Below are 7,935 nucleotides of genomic sequence, written 5' to 3'. Positions count from 1 at the left end.
AAAAGAGGTACATTTTCCATTGAAGTATCTGCCAGTATGCCCGTATCTGTGTCAGTCCCCGAAAATATTGATGCAGTTCATGTCATGATTTTATCAGACCTTCGAATTGGGCTAAAACGGATATTTGAAGCACTGAATATTCCATACGAACGCGTTCATCATATAGTTCACGTCAATGTGGAAAGACAAAAATTGCTGTAAAATGGATCCACAAATGTTTGAATGTTGACCAAAAGCGTGCAAGGGTAGAAGCATCTAGTTCGATCTGTGCTCGATTTGAAAAAGATTGAAGACTTTTTAAACCGAATTGTTACTATGGATGGGAAAGTTCTTGCTTCAGTTTTTTTGGATTTCCATGGAGTAATCATGATTGATTTTTTGAATAAGACTAGAACAATAACTGAAGATTACTATTCGACATTACTGACCACTCTATGGAAAAAATTAAAGAGAAAAGACGCGGAAACTAATCCAAAGGTGTTTTGTTTTGCAGGACAACACCCCTGCACACAAATCTCATGTTGCCGAGTAAAAAATTCGTGATTTAAGGTTTGAGTTACTAAAATACCCCCCTTCGCCAGATATGGCTCCGTCCCACTATCATTTCTTTCTTCAACTGAAAAAAAGTTTAAAAGGTCGTGAATATTATTCCAACGAGGAGGTAATAAAAGCTATGGAGGTCTGGTTTGCAGAGCAAGAAGAAACATGTTTTTAAAGGTCTAGAGACGTTGCTGGTTCTCTGTAATAAATGTATCCAATTAAGACGAGAATATGTTGAGTGATAAAATATTTTGACATTGGAATTTTGTTTGGTTCTATAGTAGGCTAAGAATTTATTCTCGTATTTTAAGCAAATTTTGTATATATATTCAGTTTATGTGTATATTAGAGCATAAGCTCCTTTTTATCCAGATGTGTTCTATCTATTCATTATTCTATTCCATCTATTCATTCTATCTATTCTGTTCTCGTTTGTTTAAATGTCACCTAGCACCACCATCTTATTAAAATCAACACCAACACTTTGAATTCATATACAGTGCTTTTCAAATAAAAGTATCCACCTTTAATAACTTTTGTAATACTGGTATTTAGAAAAAATCCAAAAACACGTCAATTTATGTTGGAAGGGGCAAGCATTATGGCTTATTTAAACTTATTGGAAAAGCCACCCCCTCACCCCTAGCAGCATCCCCTTTATTTTTTTAAATTACTTTTCATATTTTTTATGTAAAATTTGGATACTCCTCTTTGAGCTGATTTCAAAAATGTATAATACTTGTAGGTTAAAGTGGTTAGTTTATGAGATAAACAATTTTTCTTTTAAGAGCACAAATTTTACTTATTATTTACTTTCACCTTATTTGCCTGTACTAAAATGGGTTGTACAACAGTTCAAACTCTTTAATCTTTTTAACTGTGCTATTTATTATGAAGTTACAATAAGTGTTCAAAATGAGTACCATTCACTTCCATACAATGGTATAATCTATTTTGAAATGCCTCTCTGACATTGCTTAATACGGCTGGATTTAATTGTCGACATTCATTTTCTATCCTCTCTCGTAAATCATCCAGAGATTCTGGTTGGGTAGCATAAACTTTTGTTTTTAAATACCCCCATAAAAAGAAGTCTAGGGGTATTAAATCCGGTGACCTAGGTGGCCACTCCATCATCTGCCCCCTTCTACCTATCCAACGAGCGGGGAATGTTTCGTTTAAAAATTGTCGGACAGACATAGCATAGTGTGGGGCAGCTCCGTCTTGTTGAAATACCAGTAAATCTTCGGAAAGGTTATCATCATTTTCTATTATTGTTGTACTACGTGGGTCAACCCCTTCCCTGAGTAACTCAGGATATGATTCACCATTTAAATTTCCGTTGATGAAGAAAGGTCCGACAATGTGGTCACCTAGGATACCACACCAAACGTTTAACTTTTGGGGATGTTGTGTATGGAATTCACGCATAATATGTGGATCACTTTCAGCCCAATATCTACAATTATGCCTACTTACTAAGCCATTTAATGACCATGAGCATTCATCAGAAAAGCAAATATTGTTTAACAATTGTGGATTGTTATTGATAATTTGCGTCATTGATTCGCAAAACTCTAGACGACGGTCAAAATCATCTTCATTCAACTCGTGCACCAACTTAACTTTGTATGTGTGGTACTTGAATTTATGTAGAACTCGGAAAACTGTAGAAGATGAAACACCGATCGCTCTACTTGTTGTACAACCCATTTTAGTACAGGCAAATAAGGTGAAAGTAAATAATAAGTAAAATTTGTGCTCTTAAAAGAAAAATTGTTTATCTCATAAACTAACCACTTTAACCTACAAGTATTATACATTTTTGAAATCAGCTCAAAGAGGAGTATCCAAATTTTACATAAAAAATATGAAAAGTAATTTAAAAAAATAAAGGGGATGCTGCTAGGGGTGAGGGGGTGGCTTTTCCAGTAAGTTTAAATAAGCCATAATGCTTGCCCCTTCCAACATAAATTGACGTGTTTTTGGATTTTTTCTAAATACCAGTATTACAAAAGTTATTAAAGGTGGATACTTTTATCTGAAAAGCACTGTATATATATATATATATATATATATATATATATATATATATATATATATATATTTTCTAAACCCTTCCCCCTCATACGTGGATTCACCTGCTGAGAAGAGTGCTGGAACTACCGTTAAGTATTACTTCAGCATTCCGAGCGTTGCCTTACACTTATTTTAATCTGTGATTACTTCTATCTTCTTCTTTTGTCTCTATTATTTTCTGGATCATAACCGATACTATGTTCCATTTTTTTTCATCCTGTAACATATGGTGTAAAATATTATCTGGAGTAAGTGTTTCTCCTACACATTGTTCAACTTCAATTCGCTGTGGGTTCCATTTTGCACATACGAAAAATGTGTGTTCCGCGTCATCCATTTGGCTACAGTACGTGCATTCCGTTGTATTACTGATTTTAAACCTGTGGAAGTATGCTTCAAAACAGCCATGTCCTGTTAACATTTGACTAAGATAGTAGTTCACCTCTCCATGTTTTCTGTTTACCCACGTTCTAATATTTGGAATCAGTCTTCTAGTCCATTGTCCAGTTACTGCTTGTTCCCATTTGTCCTGCCACCGATTTAATGTTTCAGTACGTATCTCTATCTTCTCATTCCTTTGTTTGCCTTTTGTTTTGTATAGTTCCTCAGCCTGCAGTTCTATAGGTATTATTTCTGAAATCACTAACAGCGCGTTTGTGGAGACTGTGCGGAAAGCACTACATACTCTCAAAGCTAACTTTCTTTGCACTTTTTGGCAAATATCCCTGTATTTGGCATATTTCAGCGTTGCATACCATACGGGAGACCCATATAACAAAATCGAGTGAGTTACTGCACATAACATTTTTCGTTTACTTGCTGTAGGCCCATTTTTTTGCGGCATTATTCTACTTAGAGACAAAGCAGATGCTTCTGCTTTCTTGCAGACGATTTCAATATATTTTTTCATTGTAGCACCTGTATCTAGGGTTACACCCAAATATTTAATTTGCGGTTTTGTAGTGATTTCGTTATTCAAGACTTCGATGGTGAGTCTTCTTGCTTCCTGTCGATCACCCAAAAGTACCGCCTCTGTTTTTTCAGGTGCAAGATCAAGTTTTTTCAAATGCATCCATTCAGCTATTCTTTGAATAGCGATGTTAGCTTCTACTACTACCTGTGTCTTTATCTTTCCTGTTACTACTACTGCAAGATCGTCAGCGTAGGCCACCAATTTTACGCTACTTGGCATATCCAGTTGCAACAAGTCGTCATAATATAAGTTCCAAAGGAGAGGGCCAAGTACCGAGCCCTGTGGGACACCGCAGGTTACTTCCATAATCGTATTACCTACAAGTAGTGTCCGGTCCGTTAGATAACTTGTGATCATGCGCATTAGATATGGCGATATGTTTCGCTTTTTCAAGCTGTCAGCTATTCCTCTCCATGGTGCGGAGTTGAATGCATTTCTTACATCTAACGTTACAAGTAAGCATATCTTACGGTTTGCCCATGCCACATGTTTTGCTTCTTTTGCGATTTCTAGAACTCTAGCTAGTGCATCCACAGTGGAAATACCTTTCTGAAACCCAAACTGAGAGTTGCTAAAACCTCCTCTTGCTTCTATTTCTGCAAGTAATCTATTTTTGACAAGGTGTTCAAGAATTTTTCCCATGCAGTCCAGGAGACATAGTGGCCTGTATGACGTTTTTAAATCGTCCGTTTTTTTGGGCTTTTCTATTAGCACTAGTTTCGCCACTTTCCATATTTTGGGAAATTCCCCCGCATACAGTTGTCTGTTCATCACATCGAGGCACTTTTCTGGCAGGTATTTCACTACACACTTAGTTATCTCTGGTGATAGCTTATCTGGTCCAGCCGCCTTCTTTGGTTTTATTTTATTTGCTGCCGTTACAAGTTCTTCCTGTGTCCATGGTATTATATCCGTCCTCACCATGTCAATATGTGGCCAGGTGGTTATTTCATATTTTGGAAATAGTCCACTTGCTTCCTTAAGTATGATATCCTGTGAGATTTCTGTTTTCGGTCTTAGTAGAAATCTTTTTGTCACTATTTGGTAGCCTTTTCCCCAAACATCGTTTTGAACTTCCTCTATAACAGTTTTCCAGGAGTGTTTCTTCGCGTCTTTTATCATTTTTTTCAAGTAATTTCTTTTTTCTTTATATTCGGCTCTTGCTTTCTCTCTTTCTTCGACTGTGCTTCCGGATATTCTGTTTGCACGTGTCATGTATCTCTTTTTACAAAGGCATTCTTTTCTGGCCTCACTGATCTGTGATGACCACCAGTATACTGGTTTTCTCTTTCCACTATAGTTGTATGTGGGCTGAAATGTGCGTTGACAAGCCTTTTTAATAGCCGCCATGAGACCTTGAGGGTTTAGGGTGTCTGTTTCTTCTCGTATTTTTTGTTTTATCGCAGATATGAAGTATTGGATTTTCTTTTCTTCTATTTTCCATCCTTTAATAATTTTTTCAGGAGCTACTTTTTGTGTTTCTAAAGACGGTATCTCAAAAAAGATGTAATTGTGATCAGACAATGTTTCTTGGTCCAGTACTTGCCAACTCCCAAACATTTTGTTTATATCATTTGAGACAAAGGTGACATCTATATGTGATGAACTGTTCCAATGGCGTCTTTGAGTTGGTTCAGAATTATTCCGAATACTTCTAATGTAAGGTTAGGTGATATGTAACAACTAAAAACGACTAATTCTGAGTATTCAATCCACACGAAGCCCTTGCCTCGTCCGCTATTTAGGACACGAATATCGTTATTGGTAATGCCTATAGCTGCATCAAAATTTTCATCAACGTACCATTTTGAGTCTTTTATGAGTATTTTATTCGGTTCGCCCACTATTGAAATGTCTATATTGTTCACTATTATTGTTTGCTTTAGCAGATCGTGTGCAGGTCGCCTGCGACCTAGATTTATTTGTACAAATTTAGCCATTTCTTAGCCTGTTCCCACTATATCGCCTTTTGCGATATCTCTTCGGTATCTTGGGCAACGCATGGTGTGTGGTCTGTGACCAGATTCACTACACATTAAACAGTAAGATTTCTCAGTGCATTTATTCTTTTGGTGTCCCTCCTTTCCGCAGTTTTTGCAGCATTTGGATCGATCAGGTCCGCTACATTGCCACGTCGTATGTCCAATACCCCAGCATTTGTAACATGTTAGCACATTAACTCTCTGCCTAACGGTGCAGCTTACAAAACCTATTCTTATATTTCCCTTATCCGAAAGTTTTTTACCAGTTTTTTTGTCAACTAGAACGGTTGCGATCTGAGTCTCTCGGAAACCAGGACGAAGATTACTGACTGAAACATAATCTGTTTCGCTTCCGGCCATAAGTGACTTCACTGCTGTTTCAATCTCTTCTTTACTTTTGACCGCGTCGATATTTCTGACGTGTAAGACCGCTCGTGGTTCCTGTCCCCCAAGTTTTCTTATCTTCCCTTCTCCGTTTATATCTTTTAATGCGTTAGCTATGTCGTCTGCTCCTCCGCTATTTCGCTCCATTGTAAGTAGCAAATCTCCGGCCTTTGTCATTCGGGCTGCCTTTACTTTATTGTTCAAGTTTCTATTATGTACTTCTTCTTTAACTGCTTTCAAAAGCTCCGCATAAGAACGATTTCCTCTCTCGATATATAAAGCTTCGTCCCTTGACTCTCTTCCTTTATTTTGTTTTTTTAGTGTCATACCGTCTGAGACAAAAATTTCTGCATTTAGTTCAAACTGCATCAGAGCAATTTCTACTGCTTTACGTATTTCAGATAAATTCAGTTCCTTCTGAAATATTACCGTAAGTTTCTTTATATCTTTTTTCTGCGCAAGTTCGGCTATTTTTGCCGTTAAGCAATATATTTCAAAAAGCACTTCCATTGTTTCTTTGGATTCGTCTATTCCGGCTACAAATATACAAAATGGGTTTTTCTCAGCTCTTCCAGTATCAGTATCCAGCAGCCCAGCCTGGTCGCCCTCTTGGGTTGCATAGCGGTAGTTGGCTGACGGTCGGTAAGAGCCCGCTCTCTCACTCTCTACACCGACCGGTACTAGGGTGTCCCTCCCTTGCACCGTAAACTTTGTTTCATTGGGTTGACTCATATATCATATTTTTTTTTTCTTTTTTTTTGGGAAGGATAGAAAGAGGAAGCCCCTAGCCCTCGTAAACCTAATAGCATCGGGGAGGATGAGAAAAGGGAAATTTGAAGGTTTTTGGGAAGGATCACAACTTGGGAGTGAGATGTTAGCCTAGCTAGAGTACCTCGGGCTTGCCACGCCCGTATTCGCAGTGCGACCCCCTGAGGGATATATATATCTATATATATCTATATATATATATATATATATATATATATATATATATATATATATATATATATGTCTGAGTTGTTTTTAATTTATAACTGCTTTTTAATCGATGTGTTGGATACGCAGTTGATGCGAATTTTGTTTTTTTTAATGAACAATTCATTTGGAGAATCGTGCCCGGAAATAGTTTATTTAGTTTTTATCTATTCAATTAATAAGATTTGTTCAGCTATTCACTTTTTTATCTTTACTTTTAACTTATTGATTAAAAATCTGTAGACGTCCAATGTAATGTTAATTGTTCACACCATCTACGAGTTATATACATACTTCTAACTCTAACTGAGACCAAATACTACTTCGCGAGAAAGAGTATTCATCGGGGAAGTAAGGTTACAAAACCAATTTTACAGAGAAAGTGATATAGATTTACTCAGGAACTGGTTAAACACTGTTTTAGCTGATTAAAAGGGGAAGTATTGAGAACTTTTCTAACTAGCGGACTAGGATTGGTTAGTTTTTATCAGTTAAAGGGGGTAACATTAATTTCTTTGGGATTTTTAGTTTGCTAATTTCCACTAGTTAAACCTAGTGTACCCATCATTCTTACTTTACAATTTATTAATCAGAACTAAATGCATTTCCAAACTTCTTTCAATTTAAATGATGATAATAAAAGTTTATGAATTATCGAAAGTACAAGATAAATTTGATTATATGTCTATTAGATAACCGTAATTCTCGTCTTGTAATATTAAAAACCACCGAAATGAAAAATAAATTGTTTAGTTTTCCTCATGGAAAAACGCTTTAAAAACTTACTAGCGATCTGTCGAGGTTTCACAGGGGTATTTGGTCATATCATGCCTATATGTTTTTTCTATCTAAAGATTTAATTTTAACTTTTACCAATTCAATATTTTCTTCGATATTATTATTAGTAGATGTTGATTCTATTAAATTTCCGTATATATTTTGCATCGATTTGATGGCATAGTTTCGTGTTTTTTGTCAACTGACCTAACAATTGTATTAGCG

Source organism: Diorhabda carinulata, chromosome X, assembly GCF_026250575.1.
Source record: "Diorhabda carinulata isolate Delta chromosome X, icDioCari1.1, whole genome shotgun sequence".
NCBI classification, from domain to species: Eukaryota; Metazoa; Arthropoda; class Insecta; order Coleoptera; family Chrysomelidae; genus Diorhabda; species Diorhabda carinulata.
The sequence above is the reverse complement of the archived record's forward strand: the minus strand, read 5'-3'. Positions refer to the sequence as shown.